Here is a 21,260-nt window from a genome sequence, read left to right as displayed (position 1 = left end):
CCTTGGCTCTCCAGTCCATTGTTCTTAGACCTTTAAAATGCCTTTATTCTCCAGCCAGTGCTCTTGGCCTTTGAGATGTCATTACCCTGCACGTAGCTACTATGGTGCGTACACAATGGGAAAAACAATCAAGAGCACACAGATAAACCAGGGCTGCCAACTTTGCACACTCAACAAGTCTTCTCTGTGGACAATTAGGGCCAGAGGATAAATATTGACACATTAGACTATTTCCTCATTTATTTTCTGTTGATTGCCTGGGCAATCTGATGGGACAAAATTCCACTTTTCTGATAACTGATTCTTGGCTAATAGAAACAAATAAAGTAAAGGCTTCTGTCCACAATGGGTTGGGCAGGCCCATTGTGCAGAACTGCTAATCGGATTAAATGGACTCCCAGCTCTATTTGCAGCCACCAAACTCCCCTGAACATTTTCCACATCTGAAGGGTACCCATCATGGTGGCTCCCTTGCTGTTGAAATCAAATGGGGAGGCACAAGCAAAGGCTGGAAATAGCAGCAAAGCCGGTCTCCACGTGAACAAAATACGATGATAAGGAAAAGCATGCTGAATTCTTGCAATTAAGTGGACAGGCAGAGAAAGCAGTTCTGGCCAGGGAGCTGCCCGAACTGACTTTCATCGTTACAAACATATTCTTTCCCCCAATTTTCACTTTAAAAAAATAAAAATGACAATGAAGGAGAATAGTCGAAGTGTAAACATGATTGAGAAAACCCCGAAGTCTTGCAAGAGTCATTCTTATCGAGCATTCTGGGGGCGATGCATCTTTCTGATTTTGCCAATTTATCTAGAAAATATTACAATTTAATCTGTGTTAATAAAAGACCAACAGGGTAACAACGCCTGGGGTTTTATGTGTCTGGCTCGCTTCTATTAGCATTTAAATCTGCATCCATTACATTAGTCTCTTAAAATAAACACAAACATTTATGCGAGTGACAATTCGAGTTAGCCTTAGTCAGTCTTAAATAATGTCACTCAACTCGGCATTTGGACCGAAGCCTGTGAATCATGAGGTATATTTTTGCCTACAGTCTGATAATTTTCAAAGCTATTGGCAACCTGGGAATTTTCCTTCCTTATCACCAGGGCTCAGCTAACTTCACTAAGACTAATCAGGCTGGGAATCATTCATTCAAGGATTGCATGATCATGTTTTTCTTTAGCTGTGACAGCTGCCTCAGCCACATTAGCAATGCAGATTAGCCAGCCTAATAGGTTAATGCAGAACACGCGAAAATTAGGTTTAATCCCCAGTGAAATAATCTAACATTTTCACATTTCTTGATGTTGGGATAGAGACATTGCTGGTGACTCAATTAGGTGTAATGTAGATCAAAGCAAATTTACCTTCTGGCTGAACCTTCCCAATAGTTTAGACAGAAGAATATAGCAAGGGCCCTTTGCTAATTGGTGAATAGCTGTAGGGAAAATTGCATTAGGAACATGGAGGCTGTGAACAAAACTCTTTGGGCCTAGGACAGATATTTGATTTTATTTTGTGAATATCCACATCTACCTCTTTGCCTTACCTCCCAGTGCTGTGGCAGCTCAACACAGATGCAAGCCCCTCTTGCCCTAACCCATTCATCCTTTGGGCATAACTGTGATAAATGAGAATACACACATTCTCTCTCTCTCAGTCCACACCTTTTTTCATGTCCTGTGTTCTGAATGGGCCTGTATTGTGAAGGGAACAGAAAGAGAACGAGAGGGTGTCTAATGTTTTCATTCTGGCCAACAGCGTATCAAAAACCCATCTCTTTCAATCATAAAGGGAAGGACACAAAAAATTACATGCCCTCAGTTGCCAAATTATTTTTTGCCTTGACATCTTAATTCTTAATCCTTGTGTGTGGTCAAATCAGCCTACTATAGGCAACCAATCAAGCAATTATTTCTAAATTATATTTGCCCAACTCACATTGATTGGCCATTCTTTTCTTATTGGGTTAGCTCATTAATTCTGAGCAGCTTGCTTATTATGCTTTCCACATCATTTTCCTTCCGAGCCTATCTGCTCCAACCAGCCCGCTGATGTTTCAAGATGCCATACAGGGAGGGGGAAGGAAAAAAAAAAAAAAAAAAAGAGCGACCAGCGATCTACACATTGTCTCCTCTAGCAATTACAATTCACATTGCTGATTAACTTTGATGTGAAAACTAATGAGATAAGACAAGTTATCAAGGCGGGCCTGATCGTCATTCCATTTATACAGCGTTTGCCACCGGTGAATGACAAAAAACTAATGAAGACATATCTGACAGCAGGCTGAGCAGAGGCTGGTTTCGGTTCCCCATCAGCCAGAGCTCTGCCCCCTTCTCATGGTCTATCTGAGACACGTCGGAATTAGCTTAATAATGAAAACACTTCATCTAAACGGACACATGTTTACATTAAAATAACTACATGATAAATAGATGGTGGAGATTTTATGCCTTCTTGAGTCTAAACAACAAAGTAAAAATGTGTTCTAGTATTCACTAAATCATTCGGAGGAAAATTCAATTTAAGCTATTATACTTACCATGGAGCAGTCCCCCTGTTTATGGTTAACAAATGTTGGTTTTTGGCGGGCGGGGGAAGAGGTGCGATTTGGGAAGGACAGGAATGATTTACTTTGTTAAGATGGTAATGGACAGATAAACAGAAGTACAATATTGGCGAAGCTAATGAACACAATGTTCACCCAGTAATAACTGTGCTGGGGAGACCCACTGGAATGACATTTCCAGCTGCACATTTTTATAAGTTCTCTTCTGATCCCTGACACCGGCAGTCCCCACTTCCCGCTTTCTTTCTGTTCACGTGTACGTATAGTTCCTTGCTCTCCACAAATGCATCTAATTACTTTAGAACAAATGCAAAGCTTTTCTCTGGATATATATATACACACACATATATATATATACATATATACATGTAAATATATATATATTTAACAAGTTAACAAGGAAAGGCCAATATTACACTTAAAATGTACATTTTTCTTTGGCACAAGTTTGGGGGCTAAGAATTAAATAGTGTGAAAAAGCATACCCTTTTTTAAATTGGTTAAATAAAATAGTTACACATGTACTTTGATAAAATTCATATGTACGCATGTAGATAAAAGAATTCTAAGACATTTTTGTCTCTGCATCATCCTTACATTAGCCCTACGAATATGAAAGGAAGTCAAATCCCGATTGCTTTTACAGATAACACAGCTTTCTCAGTCAGTCATCTTAAATTTTGATTAAATCATTTCCAAAAACATGAGAAAGGAAGAAATGTTCATGTTTCTAGAAGAAACTTTCCTCCCTGAAATGTGTGCATGTGTCTTCTGTTTACATATATAAGCATCATAACACGTTATCCCACTGAAATATCATAGGAAAAGCTAGAAATTTAAAAAAAAAAAGTTCTGACATACTTTTTTATTTTAAGATAGTAGTGTTCTGTTTTATTTAGGCAAATATGATTTAAAATATTTTAAGGCACTTGTCCCCAAATATCATATCCAGTTATATATTTTGGAATTTAAAAAAAGGAATACATGAATAATATCAGCATCCATAATCAAAATCCCTCTTCTCTCTCCCACCCTACCCATCCTGCCAGCCCTCACCACAGCAAGGAAGAAAACAAAAAATTAACACAAACCCACATATCTTGAGGCTATACTAAAGAAATCCACTGCATCTGTTGAAAGTTAACCGAAAGTACTGGTTTAAGGATGAAGAAACAAATTAGTACTCCAACGAGGGATTAAGTTTAAAAGCTCTTCTCAGAACCGAAGATAAATCCTATATATTAGAAACCACTATAAAAGTACTTGCGTAAGAGCTAAAGGCACAAGTGGAAAGTTGACCCCCAAGATGGTTTGATGATGATGTGCTAAGTTTATAAAATTCTCCCGTAATAAAAGCAGCCTGTAAGTACAACCCCCACTGAACACAGAAGCAATTGTACTAGAAAACAGGTTTTCCATTTTGACTCAAGTGACAAAATTAAACCCATCTGAACAAGGGCTGACCGATTTCTTCTTGCGAACCCGCCTCCCCGCCCCCCATACACTGGCTTCTCTTTGAGCCCATTTCTCTCTTGAATTCTCTCCTGGTTATGTTTACCACTCAATTCTAATGTTAATTAGAGACACACACATCCGTATTAGTAACCCACGTTTTCATTAGCACAGCCCACCCTGCCAAATGAAAACCCCAGGAGTGTGTCCGCCTCTGTGGTGACAATGCAGAGATGGCCGTATTATTGAACGCACATATCTAACATTCTTTCCTCCCTGGTGTTAATTTTCTCTTTCTATGTACTCTTATTATGCTACCTCTAACATGGGTGGCGGGTGCTTTTTTAGCCTATTTCTTTAATCTATTTTAATAAATAATTACAGGCAGGCTACAGAATTTATTCATTCCAGAGGGCTACCTTCTTCACATTTTTTTTTTTTTCCAGAGGCGCAGCTCAAGGAGACATGGTGATAATCAGGGGGGCCTGGAATCCCTTCTACACAATGTCATTATGAGCTCCCATTTAAAATGAAAAATGTATATTACACTTAAAAGCGATACAAGGTTAGCGCCTCTTCCCAGGAAATGCTTAACAACAAGGCACACTTGCGTTCCATATTCAGGAAAAAAGCTGGAGGAAAAATGAAAGGAAAGAAAAATCACTACAAAATATTTTAAAGATATGAAACCTGACTGCCTGAGGAAAAAAAGATTCATGCCCTTTGTCTTTCCTTCAGTGGGAAATAATTATCTTTTTCTGGGTTGTTGGAGAATTTTATTCCTAAATCAATTAATCTACTTTGTTAGGGTAGTACTTAGAGCTTATTATTATTATTACTAAAAACAAAAAGAGATCCTATCCATTTTTCACAATTTATTCCACGTTCAACTGGATGTACTCTAATGTCCAATGTATTGATTTAGACACACAAGAGTAGGATTTTCCTCCCAGAGCTGGAGTCCCTGTTATCAGCTTTCATGACCCTCATGCTGCAAACAGGTTTGAATAGAGCTGATCCTGGACCTGAATGTTTTTCTTTTTTCAAAATGTCCTCATAGATGAACATGAACTTAATTTCTTCAGAATCAAGTTTTATCCCATACTAACATTTAGGAGAGTCTACAATGGGAAACTAACTTTGTAGTTTAGATGTAGAGTGGATCTTTAATATTTATCTTTGGAGGACTGGGAATAAATTCCTTCATTAAGTGCTTGCTTGTTTGCTTGAAGTGTGTTGCTAAACAGTTCCTCCAATATGGATCCTAAAATTTGTTCACTAAGCTCCCTTTACATAAATGATTTGATAATGGAAAAAAAAATAAAACGGCTTGCTTTGAATTTATATATATATATTTCAGTCTTGACTAATGTTTTATTTAAAACAGTTACGGTGCACCTTTTGATTTGGAGTTTAAAGTAAATAATATTTGTACATCTGAAACATACTCAAGACAAATGAAAAGCCTCTAGATGCTTTTGTGTGAGATGCTGAAGGGCTCTACAAACTTAAAAGGACAACCTCAATTAAGCTCATCTTCATCTGGAAAAAAAGTAGCAACTGAAAGCTGAATATATTAGATAATACACACTTGCCGAAGAGCATTCTCTCAGCTATGTAAGAAAAAAAAATTTAAAGGAAAAAAAGAAAGGGGGTTAAAAAAAAGAGAAAAATATTCTTGATAACCAGCCCAAAGCTGGCCTGGTGTCGCTCCATGCTAATTTTGTTTGAAATTGTTCAACTAACTCTGAATAGATATCCATATTCAACAAAGACGTAATTAATGGCAGCATTTCCTTCAGCCTCAAGACATCATAACAAGCTGCAAAGTACAAAAAGATTTTTATGGGAACTAATTTAAGGACAAAGGGTTGACCTCTCGCATTTCATTAAATAACCAGAGGGAGGAAAAAGAAGAATGACAGGGCTCATCCTCGTTCATTTCAAGCAGCCAATTTCAAAATGCAAATCGCAATCTGCAGATGTTGGAGACTGATATAGATATTTTTAAATATCATTTGTTCAATTTAAGGACATCAGACATTTGAATTTTAAATAAAAATCAAAACCAATTTTGGGATTCATTTTTAGTCAGGGAATGAATGTATTCATGGTGCATTGAAGGTCTTTAGGTTAGCTATGTTTTCAAGTGTCTAAAACTATTCTTGTAAACCATTAATTTCATATATTATTTCCAAAACCTTTTAATGGAGAAGCTCCATTAAGATACACATTATTCCTGATTATTATACCAAGTGAGAAGTGGTGCATTTTGAGTACAGAGTTGAGAACGATAAAAGCGACCATCCAAATCAGACACCTGATTCATGGATGTATTTAAAAACTATGTGTGCTGGACTCTACGGTTTGCTTCAGGCAGCACTAAAATAAATTCTGAGAGGTTTGCCTTTATAGGACATTCATTGGGCATGAAAAAAATTAAGTATATTACTCCTTTTTGAATTCCAACTTTCCCTAACTCCATTCTCACTTCATTACTTATTTTCACAGTGCTTTTCATTATCTGACTACCATGTATTTTACTTGTTTATCTTATTGTCTGTTCCCACCCACTTCATAATAAGATAAACACACCAAGAAAGCAAGGATTTTAAATTGTTCTGTCCATTCTGAATCCTGTGTCTAGTCTTAGCATTGTCCAAATATGGTCGTTACTAGTCACATGTGGTTATTTAAATTTAACTGAAAATTAATATTAAAATTAAAAATTCAGTTCCTCAGGCATGTTAACCACATTTCAAATACTCAATAACCACATGGGCCAGTGACTGCCATATTGGACAGTACATATAAAATATCCCCACTATCACAGAAAATTCTACTAGGCAGCACTGATCTGACAGTGCCTGACACATAGTAGGCACCTAATAAATATTTGTTGAAATTGGATTTGAGGGCCTAAAAAGGACTATATCCAGGAATAAGACATGTCTGAAACTTTTTCCACATGTCACATGTATACCTTGAACAAGAAAAACATGGTTTACCAGAGAGCTCTCAGTATGTTGTATATTGCTTCATATGTCCCATCAGTGAAGGGAGATGCACGTTTTATGATTTTGCTTTGCTTTATTTAGATGAAGAAAGACCATGCACTTCACAGTTCAGTCTTGCATCTCTTCATGTGGGTTTATGAGTTAGGTTATGGAGATGGTGCCAACTCCATGTTTAGATGAGAGATGAAGGCTCTCAGAGATTAATATCCCACCAAAGGATGGAGAACATTGTGGAGTGACTCTCATGGAGTCCATGCCTTCTTGCTCAGTCCAGAGTTTTCCTAGCTAGAGAGAGCAACCTTTACCATGGGCACCCACAAACATTTTGAGGAGGCACTTAGTGAATTTTTCATTGAATTGAATTAGGCAATAACATTAAAAATAATCAAAATTGGCTTTCACTCATTCATTATCACCCACATCACCAACATTTCTAAATTTGACTACACGCTGGGCCATGAGTGAGAGTTTTACACATATGTTCTCATTTATTCCTGACAGTAGTCCTTGTAAGGTAGACAATGCTTTCTCAAGCATATACCGAAGGAAATAGAGGTTGTAAGGAGGGAAGGGATGAGAGTCAAGGAAGCACCCTACTGCCATCTAGGCAAACAGCACTTGGGGACTTTGACCAGAATCAGGGATGCCGTTACTGACACCCTCCTTACATAAATGTCAAGGGTCTGCAGTCAAATCTACTTGGGTTAATATTTTTCACTTTCTTTCACCTTAAGCCATCTTGTCTCTCCCCCTGCCCCCAGAGGCAGGCAGATTTGATGGTACAGTCAGACCTGCTGGTGTTAACTTAAAGTCTCAAATAACACATTTGATGCCAGGATGTAAGGGGAATTGAGTATTTATTTGGAACCCAGTAAGGGTTTGTGGGTGGTACTGAACAGATACTGATACTGAGATCACAGAAGAAAAGAGGCCAGGATTGGAATGCAGGTATCTTCCAGACTTCTCCATGTGCTCCCACTGCTGGTCATGGGGAAGGGTTGCTATGATGATGGGTGAAACTTAGTGGGGACAGTGACACATGCAGTGCGAGGAGGGATGTTGACATACAAACTTTGAGAAAATGTACTTCCTTTAAGCTAGACTTAAACTGTCCACATTCCCTTATGCTGCAAGGTATTATAGCACCATTAAATCAGGATTAGTCTTTGTTTTCTCTGTATTATTTTAAGTACCCCACAAGGGCAATGACTATAAAAATAGAAGTTAAAAATGGAGTAGAAGCCCATTTAGAAATATAACTCTGAGCTCTTGAGTATCCTAACCCAGGCTCTTGACCAATGGCCTTTTGGATAGGTATGTATGGCTAGATATGGAATGAATCATCATAAAATCTACCAAGAAAAGCTTCCAATTTGTACCCCAAAGAAAGACCCCCCACACATTCACCCTTCATTATAGCAATGCTTCCCCATGACCAGTAGTGGGAACACATGGAGATCACTGGAAGATGCCTGCATTCCAATCCTGGTCTTTTTTCTTTTGTGGTCTCAGTATCAGAATCTGTTCAGCACAAGCCTTCACAGGGCTACAGAAGAATGCTCAATTTCTCCTACATCTTGGCATCAAATGCTGGTAGCAGCAAAGGATAGGGGCTGTGGATTCATAAGTCTGGGGATCAAATGTCAACTCCTGGGGATATTAGCTTTTAGAGTTGTTTCCAAATAAAGTAGAAAGGCTCTAATATTCTTGACGACTTAACAAAAAGAACAAATTGCAAGACACACACATGCCACACACTTCTGTCATGGTTACATGTTCTAAGCTAAAAATTATTAGGTTACCTGGTCACACCTGGTCAGTAACCTATTTCTGTTCTGAGTGTGAATGACAGGTTGAGAGATACAGTTTGAATTTGTACTATGTGGTAATGTGTTGGAGAGAAACATTTTTGTTTGTTTCAGAAAATAAGCACATTACAAATTTATTTATGATTTGGTTTTCTTTTTTTTTTTTTTTTTTTTTTCGTCAGTACTGGGGATTGAACTCAGGAGCACTTTACAACTGAATCACACCCCAGCAATTTTTAAATTGCTGAGACTGGTCTCAAACTTTGGATCCTCTTGCCTCAACCTCCCAAGCAGATGGGATTACAGGTGTGTGTCGCTGTACCCAGCATGTCTTGGCTTTTGATTAAATACAAAATCAAATATCCTTAGAATCACTAATATAGGGTCAAAACAAAGAGGTCGAATAGTCCTATATCCAAATATAATTTATTTCTTAAGCAAGAACCAGGGAAGATCTCACCTGCTTTCGGGAAGCAGTATTTTCAAATCAAGGCAATCTTAGAAAATTAGAGATCTGAGGATGTCATACTTCTTATCCATTTGGAGGTTCACTTGTACTCTATTTCTAGTGAACTTGTGACCTCATAAGTAGAGCAACTGATGGAAATTTCACCAATAAAAATATATTAATAGGTAGTGTAATAAATTTAAAGTATAATGTTCCAATGGTCAAAATAAAATTAGCCTGAAAAAAAAAAAGATTAGAGTTTATCACAGAGGTAGATTAAGTCCTGGGCACAGTTAGGTATACATCCAAACAGGAAGAAAAAGATAAAACCAAAAACAGAACAGCTCAGTATCTAAAAGTCTTTTGGGGACAGGAATTAGCACTGGTTGAGGGTCTCTCCACTCTCCGAGCTCAGTAAGTGTGTAACATGTTTCTGTCCCTTTTTGCTTTTGTCACCTTTGAGGTTTTGTAAATGTCATGTCTTCCTAGAAGGGTCCCAGTGGTCTTCCTCTGCTCTGGGCACATGCTGAGCTGTCAGAGTAGGTTGAAGAGAAGCTTCAGCAAGCTCCATTCCAGCTTGTCTCCTGGAAATAGGAGCATTATAGGCAGTCATGATGGGCCACTGGAACCACAAACCTACTTACCCACTCCCTACCTCCTTGTTGTCTTTGCTGTTATGTGTTGATATGCTACATTGTAATTCCTCCTATCCACTCCAAACTCCTGTACCCTTTACTCTTCTTTTATTCTTGGTATGTACTACCCCTTAAGAGGTTGTGTACTTTATTTCTGTTCGTTGTTTTTTGTCTTTCTTCCCTGATCCCTGGGGACAGAGACCTTCAAGTTGGGTTCATGGGTATGTCCTAAGTGTTCAAAATAGAAGCTGTTATATTCTAAACATTCAGTCAGTGTTTGTGGAATGAATGAATGAACAAGTTCCTTGTAACTCTCCAGTATGAAGAAGGCGAGCTTGCTCTGGTATTCTCTCCATTTCTCAGTCTTACCCTGTCTCATAACCATGTGTCCCTCCCTTTCCCTGTGTGCTGGAATCATGGAGACCTTTTTCTTCTCTCAAAGAGCAGGAAGACTGTGAATTATGTTTCTGAATCTTTCCATCACATGCCATGATTTTTGGCCCCCTCCCTTTCTTCCTGTTCCCCAGTAAGCAATATTTGTAGATCTGGTTTCTGATTCAGAAGTATAAGATTCCTCTCTAGGGGCTAGAAAATCTCCTGAATTTCCAGTAAAAAATTTCAATTATTAATACTGTGGACTATTATTTTATCACATTAGCTTTAGGACAATGGAATGCTCCTTACCATGTGGAAAAATCTCAATGTTTCACCCTTGGTTCTGCAGAGTGCCATATTCTCCCGCTGGCTTCCTTTGACTCTGCTATAATTATTTCCCTATCCTACCACCATTACTGCATTCCTTTGCATATTCCAAGGGGCCATTTCCCCTGCCCTCCTCCCTTGAATATGCTCTGTAAAAACCTGGAAGAGGGATTGGAGCTGGGGCTCAGTGGTAGAGCGCTTGCCTAGCATGTGTGAGGCACTGGGTTTGATTCTCAGCACCACATAAAAATGAATAAATAAAGTAAAGGTATCGTGTCCATCCACAACTTAAAAAAAAAAAAAAAAAAAAAAAAAAGCCTGCAAGAATCAGCTCTATTGGGAAGATCTCCCATGTCACATTCCTGTTCCTTCTCCTCAGTCATTCAAGCAGGCCCTTGATAAAATTACATAGTTGGCCAACCTAGTCTTTGAAGATTCCTTCCTGAACTCTAACCCCAACTAGCCTTGATATGCTCTCTCCTTCTTCCTTCCTGTGAAGCTGCCTAATTACTAGAGATGCCTATTCTTTGCAACTCCAAGAATTGCCCCTCATGGGGGTAGTTTCATATTAAATAAGGCTGCTGGAAAGGCCAGTGCTGACTATTTCCATAAAATGACATTTCAGCCTGGGGAGTGAGAGGCTGGTGTGGGATCCACAGGACTTCTTGCATCCTTTATTCCACTTTTGGAGCACTGGTGCTCATCCTCTACATGACACAGCCCTACAGTCCCACTGTGACATAGGTGTGGGAGCCACCTTCATTCACTTTGTTCTCATGAAAGCAGAGGAAGAATCTCTGGTTGGCTTCATTGATAGATGTTCTTTGCCTTTCCAAAGCACTCAGCTTGGTGCTTTTGATATGTACTTCCAAGTGTTTGCTGGTGGTGGATTCCCAAGGATACCTTCTGACCAATAAGAATACAAAGGGGTCAAGGAGCCATCACATGCAGTTGTTTAAAACAATAAATTTTCAAAGTTATGTACATCTCTGCATGCACATATATACTTTTCTGCCTGCAAAAAAGACATTTTCTGCTTAGGTCCATTAAGAATGAAATCCCACAGAGAGCTGAGCCAGACATTTTCCTTTCAGGTCTCAAAATGAAGGATTCATTTTAGCAACATAAATTTCTTTTTTTCCCAGAATTTTTAAAAGCTATTTAGCTGGTTTTTTAATTGGTCAACCTGTAGTCTTCACCCAGTAGGGAAGTGGGTTCTCTTCTTGCCTCCAACAAAGCCAGGCCTCACCAAGAGTGATGACAGTTCAAGGGATGGCCATGCTTGCCAGCTCCCCTGCCTCTATCACATGTCAATGGCCCCTGCAGATGTCCTGGGGCAAAATAAATGACTTCCAGATGTGAAGAAAAGAACTGAATGCATTCATGCAGAAGTGAAGGGGGCATTGTTTGCCCTATGTTGGGGTCTCTTGGAAGGTATCAATGAACAACAAATTCATTCTTAATATATCACAGGAAATCTAAAATGGAATGTATTGCCCTGCAAATAATTTCCTATTTTCCATGCTGAGAAAACCAAACCTAATATCTTGTTAAGTACCAAGGCTTACATTCTCTACAAAAGCATTTGACTGCTTACCCACTAGTCTGATTTAACAGCTCACCATTCCAATTTAAATTCCAAAACAAATGCAAAGGTTTGCAGGAATGGATTTATGTGAATTTCAAAAACTGATATTCCTTTTTAGGTCTGCTCTTTTTGCTGGGGAAGGTCTGACACCTTCTTGAAAATACTTTCAAAGTGAAAGCCCAGATTCCCTGCATCATAAATAGATAATGCAATTTTCAGTGCTCAGAAGAAGAGGAAGGACTTTAAAACTTTTTTCTTTCAAGGTGCTAGTAGCTACAATTTCCCATTTGGTCGTGTGCATAGGAGATGATGATGATAAGGGTAATGTATGTTCCTGTGCATATGTTTAAAGAACAGGTAAGAAGCATTTGATCTCATTAGATATGACCCTTCATGTTTAGAAATGTGGCTATCTTCCATCTACATCTATTCAGTGGAGGTACAGATGCATCTAGAGACCAGACAATTAGGGACCATCAGAAAGGAAAACAATATTACATTTGAGTTGAACTTTCAAAGATTGGAAAGGTCTCAAGAAATGGAGAACTGGGATGAGGGCTTTCCGGATTGAGGGCATGATATGAGGCAAGGGTGGAAGAATGGCAGGGTCACCTGCCATAAGAACAACCATGAACAAGAGCAAGGAGAAAGTCAGAGTCCCACGAGGCCTCCTTCTGGTTCCCATCTGAACCATCTATAACTCCCAACTCAGGATATGGTCCAGATGTCTTGAAGTCCATTAGAATTATTAGCCTGGATCCTTGAATTTTACACTTGCCTTTTAAATAGAAGGTTTAACCCTATGTAAATGTATGATTACACAAATGGCATGCCTCTACTTCATGTACAGAGAAACAAGTTGTACCCCATTTGTTTCCATTAAAAAAAAGAAAAAAAAGGAAGGTTTAATGACATTTTAAAAAACCTGAGTCATAAAAAGAAAAGATACAATGGCTTTTGCCAAAAAATTGCATTATGATAGATTTTCTCAATCTACAGCAATAAATCACCAGAATCTCTTACATATACTTCCCAAGGATGGGGTTATATTTAATGTAAAAAATATCCTGTTGTCTAAAACCAGGCAACTGAACTTAGCCTTAGATTCCTCGAGGGGATGAACTCTACCATTGGCCTGTTGTCAGCGTTGATTTATCTTGTTTTCCACAACAATAAGGGCAGTAGTCTAAAAGTCCCAGGGAAACACTGGCATGAACACACCACAGCTTTATTGTCCTTTTCTGAAATGACCTTGGTCATTACTGCTCACTCTCAGTGTCCTTCCTTCCTTGGGAATGGAAACTCACAATAGCAGAGACTTCATTCATGGCTATGTCCTTAGTGTCCAAAGTGATTCCTGTCTTATTATAGGCACTTAATACTTTTGAAGAATGAATGAACTGATAGCAATTGTGATTCCTTCCTTTGAAGATCAGGGAAATCCAGGTATCTCGATAATATTGACTAATGACTAAGTAGTTGGCATGCATGCAACCAAATAATTTGGAAATATTGGCCATACAGTGGGATGGGCATGGTGCAGTCACTCATATCTATTTAATAGAATGGAGAGGAAATTAATGTCTTCTTACAAAGGAAATAAGCACAAGATAAAGTGGCAGAACCCTAGGAGATGTATGTCGGGTTATTAATATTTTAACACTCATACAAATGAATGTTCTTTAAAACCAATTAGGTCCTTTAAAGAAAACAACCTCTAACTATGTTCTGCAAATTAATTCCAATCACATCTTCAAGTCCATTTACAGCCAAGCTCAGAGTCCTCCCCTTCCGTCAGCTGTTGACTTTCTAAGTGTCCCAGGCAGCTGCGTGTCTGTCTGAGGTTCCCTGCGATGATGTGCCAAACCCAGGTTTCTTAAGACTGCTGACTTCTATGGGGTGCCCTGACAAAGCCTTCACTCTATGGAGGCCGCAAAGCCCAGGCGTCCAGCCAGCCTGTGGCGGGAGTTCAGGGAGTCGGGAAGGCCTCTTTAAAACCTTGTCACGCTTGTGTGACAACCGCTCCTCTGTGCTTATTTGAACTGTCCCTCCCAATTAGCAGTAATAAGTGACTCTGTAAAGATGAGCAAACACTGTGCCTTCATTAGTCCCCGCCAACTCTCCTCACCCCTCCCAACTCTGCATTCCCTGCCCTGTGCCAATCAGCCCCAGCAAATCCCTAGAGTCTACCTCCAATAGTGTTTGGAGAAAGCTGAACACGTCTTACTCTGAGTGAACAAGGACCGGCAAAAGGCAAATTAATGACAACCCATTTGAAGAGTTTGCTTGAAATTATTGTATTCTGCCCATCCACCGAAAAATTGATTACTCCCAGGGTAGGGGGAAAAATCCAAATCAATAGACTAAAGCAAAATGGTCAAAAGGCATGCACCAAGCCCATTTATTTTATCTATTTACCCTTCTTGGCTGCCCTCCTTCCCTATTCCCCTCCCTTGCATTCCTCTGCCCCTTCTCCACCCACACACATTTTTTAAAGAAATGAGATATAATTTACAGGGCAGAAGCTGTTTGGCCTTTTCAGATAAAGCGCTAATGGCAGCCCGGGGATTGCTGCATGGTTATACATCTCCCAGATGAACTGGGGTCTGTGAACACCTCCAGTCCCAATTTTCACCAGAACAGTGTCTGGGGTGAGATGGGCTATTCCCTCATGATGGGCAGAGAGATACTCAAATGAGGCATTTGGCTTAGGAGTTGAGCCAGGCATATAATGGTACCTCCAATCCTGTTTTCCTGAGTTGCTTGTAAAACAGCTACAGAAGGGATGTTCATTGGTAGACTAGGAATCAGGAGGCAGGTGCAGTTTCTGCAAAACTGTTTAATTTGCCCAGTGATCTTGGGGTTCCACCAATATATCTGGGTCTCACTTTTCTCAATGGACAAATGAGAACCATAATAACAAACTCAGAGTTTTGTCTTTCCTTCCTCCTTAAGAAAACAGCAGAGGAACTCTATTTCAGAATAAAACTCAACTCCAACTCCTTTGCCTGAAACTCAAACCCTACAACAGCCTGATGCCTTGAAACTTATAGGAGGCCACTCCTGCTCCTTCTGGTGGCAAGTCCGTGCCATTCCTCCATCTTTGGCTCTTGTCATCCCTTCAATCTAGAAAGCCCTCACCACAGCTCTTCATTTCTTGAGATCTTTCCAATCTTTGAAGGTTCAACTCAACTGCCATATTGTTTCCTGTCTCTGATGGTCCCTAATCATTTTTGTCTGTTGTCTGGGTGCATCTGTACCTTCACTGAATGGATGCAGATGGAAGATAGTAGCCACATTTCTAAACACGAAGAGTCATATCTAATAGTGTCAGATACTTCTCACCTGTTCTTCTTGAATCACTGATCCAGGGATCCAGCCCCATCATCTAGTTGCCCACACATTTGTTTTTCCTGACCCACACTAGCTCCTGGTTCTGTTATCTTTCCAACTTGTAGGCTGGGGGACGATGAGATTGGTGCTACTATACTTCTTGACTAGGAATCAAATGGCATTTTCCTTTTCATCCGTTTGAGCAATGTATGGACCCAGTCTTAAAGGGGAATTTTTTGTGTGTGAATCTCCATGATAACTTATTTTTTAAAATCTTTTTTAGATGTTGATAGAACTTTTATTTTATTCATTTACTTATATGTGGCATGGAGAATCAAACCCAGTGCCTCACACATGCTAGGCAAGCGCTCTACCACTGAGCCACAATCCAGACCAATAACTTATTTTTAATGTGATAAAAACTGTTACTGACGTACAAATGCTATTTAACCTTCAAGGATTATTACTCTGCTGCAAGTGTTAAAGATTTTGAAAAATTGAAGCAACAAAACAAAACAATGAAACAAAAAACAACCTCTTCAAAGCTAAGTGCATTTGAATTGTTAAGGTTAATTTATTATCAAGGATCATCTTGGAAAACCTAAATCTTCACTTAGCACTTACAGGCCACTAGTTGCATGTCACATCCGTAGCCCAGTTGTGGCAGGGCAGTGGGATAAATTGCAGAAAAACCAAAGAAAGTGCCTCAAATAGGGCATGGTAGCACATGCCTGTAATTCCAGCAGCTCGGGAGGTTGAGGATCACAAGTTCACAGTCAGCCTCAGCAATTCAGTGAGACCCTCAGCCACTTAGCGGAACCCTGTCTCAAAAATAAAAATAAAAAAGGGCTGGAGTGTGGCTCAGTGTTTAAGCCCCTCTGGGTGCAATCACCAGTACCAAAAAGAAATAAAGAAAAAAAGAAAAGAAGAGAAAAGGAAAGAAAAGAAAAGAGCCAGGAGACAGCATGTGAGACATATGATTTATTGGGAAAAGCTTAGAGGAGATCAGTGACTGCTCCAAGTGGCCATAGGCTGAATAGATAGCACTCCACTCCTCATGGTACTTGGCTCAGCGGTACCTCTTCTCCCTCACAGTTTTGTCCAGTGGTGATTGACTGAATAAGTGACATGTATCTTTTCCACAGTGCTCCCAGTTCCATAGCTATTCCCAGAAAAGAGTTTTATGTCAGGCTGCAGGAGCAGTGATGTCCTCAGCATTAGCTAGCTTAATTTGCTTATATGACCAGCATCCCAAGGAACAACCATCCTGGCATACATACAAGAAAGTAGTTTTTTACAGATAACATTGATATGCCCTAGTTTCTAGCATGCATAAGAGAAAGCAGTGTCCTTCAAGATAATATATATCTGGACTTTCTGGTCCATCTTGTTCTCATTGGCTAAGTTTTGGGAAATATAAAGGGGGTATTTAGAGACATGGTGTTTTACTGTCCCTCTTTAATTTAGTGATGATATAGCACATCTTCATTTTCAGCATGGTTGTACTAATCTGGACTCCAAGACACACAAATCCTCTTCCCACCCCACACTTTTCCCTATTGGAACAACTCTCAGTCCCTTGTTGGCCCAGCCATGTTGGCACAATGTATTTGGGTATTTTGGGGGACACAGGGATGGGAGGGAGATTTGGAAAATGAAGATTGAATTGAGGGAACATGTTACAGTTTGGATGTGAGGTGTCCTGGCAAAGCTCATGTGTGAGACAATGCAAGAAGGTTCGGAGGAGAAATGATTGGTTTGTGAGAGTCTTAATCCAATCAGTGATTTAATACTCTGAGATTAACTGAGTGGTAACTGAATGATGGTAGGATGTGGCTGGAGGAGGTGGGGCATTGGGGGTGTGGCTTTGGGATATATATTTGCTTCTCTGATCATTTTAATTATGTACATTCTGAACTCCCTTTCTGACATTTCTTCTGCTGTGCTGTCATTGGATTTTATTGATGTAGCATCTAGGTTTGTTTGGGACATTTTCTTCCCTTGTTTTCTCATATTGGTCAGGTATCTCCCCCTCTAGTAGTGAAACTCTGAGATATTACAGCTTTCCTCTATTGACTTACAATGTCCCTGTAGATTTCCAATAACTCACCTCCTAGCCTTCAGTAGCCTGAAGTCTTGGAGGAACTTGATAATGCAGTGCTCCACAAGGAAGCTGCCCCTTTAGGTGTGGTGGCCTTCGGGTGGGGTATATTCCCTGCTAGTGGGAAGAGGTACCTCCACTTGTTGACCGATGGTCAGTCAAAAGGGGGACTAGACTGCGAGCTAGGGCCTGGCTGGTCTGGGCCTGTGTCTCTGGTTCTACCACCCTGGTGGGAAAGCCTCACCCAGTGGGGAAGTTTCACTGGGCAGTTCTCCTCCGAGAAGTTTTCTTCAGTCCAGAACTACCACCTGGGCTGGGCAGCCCTCCTCTGCGACGTTCCCAGGAGTCCAGACCTACCTCCTGGGCCGGGAGCCTCGCCCTGCGCCAAAGCCTTGCCCTGTGCCAAAGACTCTCGCTGGGTGGCCCGTCTCCGAGAAGCTGCCTGTGGTGGGATCAAGCTGCCGGTCCTGTGACCCTTGCTCTGTGCCAAAGGGTCTCGCTGGCGGCCCCTCCTCTACAATGCTCCTGGTTGTCCAGGTTCACTGCTCCAGTGGGGCAGTCTCACTGGGCAACTCTACTCCACAAAGTTCCCTGCGTTCCAGGACTACTGCCCCATCTGGGTAGCCTCGCCCAGTGGGAGAGACTCACCCGGCGGCTCTGAGCTGGTCCCGAGTCTCTCACTACTTTCTCTTCTTGAATCCTGAGTCCTGGAGCGACATGAAATGAAGTCACCCTCTAGTCCGCCATCATGAAAATCAGGATATATATTTTGTATCTGCAAGTGTAGTCTCTCTTTGCCTTCTGATCATCATGTGAGCTGCTTCCCTCTGCCACACTCTGCTGCCATGATGTTCTTCTGCTCACCTTGAACCCCCAGGAATGGAGCCTGCTGTCTATGGACTGAGGCCTCTGAAACCATGAGCCCCCCAAATAAACTTTTCTGTCCCTAAAATTGTTCTGGCCAGATCTTTTAGTTGTAGCAGAAAAAAAACAAAACAAAACAAAAAAAACCACCACAAACAAAAAACTGACTAAAGCAGAACTGTTTAAGAATTGAGTGATTAAGATCTTGTTCAGCTCCAAGCTCATTCCCTTTTACTCTGCTTGGTTATCTGAGGGCTGAGAGTCTGCAAGCCTCATTTCTGCTTTGCCAACTGCTCATTTCTGACCTCTAACAATACAGGGTGCCTGAAGGAGGCCTCAGGGCTGGAATGAGAAGGGACTTATGCCTTCTTTTTGGTTTCCTGTTCTCATGAATATCATCAGAGCTGTGCCTCCCAATAGTTTATTATTCCTGATCACTTCCTATTCTTGAGAGCATCTCCTCAGCCTTGCTTTCCCACCCCTGCAGCAGCAATTCCTTTCAGTAGAGCAATTTGCAGTGTTATAACACTTGTAGACTTAGCCTCATTGCCTCTGCTGGGACACACCAACCCAAGCTGGCCAGAGCTTCTCTGTAGAAGTCTGAACTTCAGCTCAATGGGGTCCTTTTCTCCCTGTTTTTTTTGTTTCAGTAGTTCCAACCTCTTGCTTTTGAATAAAAAGTCCTAGAAGTGGTAGCTGCTTCCTGTGATTCCATTACAGTTCATATTTAACCTCTTTTTCTCACTTTCTTTTAAAATTTTTCTTTTATTTTATTTGTTCTAATTAGTTGTACATGACAGTAGAATGTATTTATACATTGATAGATCATACATACATAGAGTGTATCTCTCATTTTTCTGATTATACATACTGCAGGATCACATGGATCATGCAGTCATACATGTACATGAGGTAATAATATCTGTTTCACTCTATTATTCTTCCTTCCTCCATACCCCTTCCCCTCCCTCTACCTAATATAAAGTAACTCTATTCTTTCCTATCCCACCCCCTAATTGTGAATTAACTTCTGCATATCAGAGAAAACATTCAGCCTTTGGTTCTTTGTGTTTGTTTTTTTTCACTTAGCATGATATTCTCTAACTCCATCCATTTATCAGCAAATGACAGAATTTTATCCTTCTTTAAAGCTGAGTACTATTCCATTCTATATATATATACACCACATTTTCTTTAGCCATTCATCTGTTGAAGGCATCTAGCTTGATGCCATAGTTTAGCTATTGTGAATTGAGCTGCTATAAACATTGATGTGACTGTGTCACTATAGTGTGTTGATTTTAAGTCCTTTGGGTATAAACCAAGAACAGTTAACTCTTTTAGTTGCAAAGTTAACAACTGTTTAAATTCTGTGAAAACAACAGATGAGGTTGCTATCTTCCAACCGCTACTGAAGCCATTGTGCTGGTCTGGGCAGGACAAAGACAATAGCAATGGAAATGTAGTCAAGTGGATAGAGTAGAAGGGTTTTTAGGACAGTTAACAAAATATGGAAATCAGACAGTAGAAAAGAAAGGAAGAGGGAGAACTTAAGCTTTCTAGAATGAGCAACCGGTAGAAGGAGGAGCCAGAAACAAAGCTAAGTAAGGTTAACGTTTCCTGATGCCTTTGGCCACCGGTACCTATTCCTCTTTTATTACAAGTAGCATACTTATTTTGTTCCCATGCCCAGTTTTCAGTCCTCTAAGAATGGGGTGGGACAGGTGCTTCTGTGATGTCAATCAGTACCTGTCCCTTCCCTTAAGAATTGTGATTGGTTCAAGAATGAGCAGGTGAACTAAATTGGTCCCATCAGGCTAAAGTGCAGGTACTGATTTTCTATGGGAGAGACCACACTAGCACCCATGGAAGGAGCATATAGTTGGTGCTGGCCTACAAGAGTAAGTTTGGCATGAATAAGTCCAATGTTGAGAAGGTAGAACTAGGAAATGGGGGAAAAAAAACCCAAAATAAACCAGGTGTAGATTCTGAGTTGTTGTACCCACTTGGCCCAACCCCAGCCCTGGGAGGTTTCTGTCTTACTAATAGATTTACCCAAAATATGACTTCTTGTTTAAGCTTTATTGTGAAGTCAGTTTGAGTTGATTTTGATCAATAACTGATCATCCTAAGTGATACTGTGGAGAATATTGATAGAAAATGGGTTTGGGAGGTCAATGGGCTCAGTTTTGGATCTGTTTTAAATTTTTAAGAGATTTCCCAGATAGAAAAATAACAGGTATGTATTGAACATTTGCTGTAGGCACTGTTTGCAGGGTAATAGGAGTACTAAATATTTACAAAACCCACAAGGTGGTTACTATTGTCACTTTCACTTGACAGGTAAGAATTCTGGATCAGAATGGTTAAGGAGCTTGCTTAAGATTCCTTCTTGACCCTATAACCTTACATTACCTATCAATAGGGCTCTGAGGCCTGCATTCTTAGAGTAATCCTAAACATGGCCATTTTTGAAAACTGATTACTATTACATGTAACAGTAATTATCCTTATGTACAAATGAGCCTAAAATTTCAAGTCCCCTTTGTAGAAAATCCCAAACTGTTTTTTTTTTTTTTAATGCTTCTTTGATTCTTCTACCAACACTGCTACCAATACCGCTACCAAGACCAACACCTCCACTTCTGTTTCTCTCTTTTAGGAATGTAGATGGTAAGTTTGGGTTGGGATCCTCCAGAATCTGATCCTAAGTCTTGGATTTGAATGCAAGCAG

This window comes from Sciurus carolinensis, chromosome 2 (genome assembly GCF_902686445.1).
Source record: "Sciurus carolinensis chromosome 2, mSciCar1.2, whole genome shotgun sequence".
Classification (NCBI taxonomy): Eukaryota; Metazoa; Chordata; class Mammalia; order Rodentia; family Sciuridae; genus Sciurus; species Sciurus carolinensis.
The sequence above is the reverse complement of the archived record's forward strand: the minus strand, read 5'-3'. Positions refer to the sequence as shown.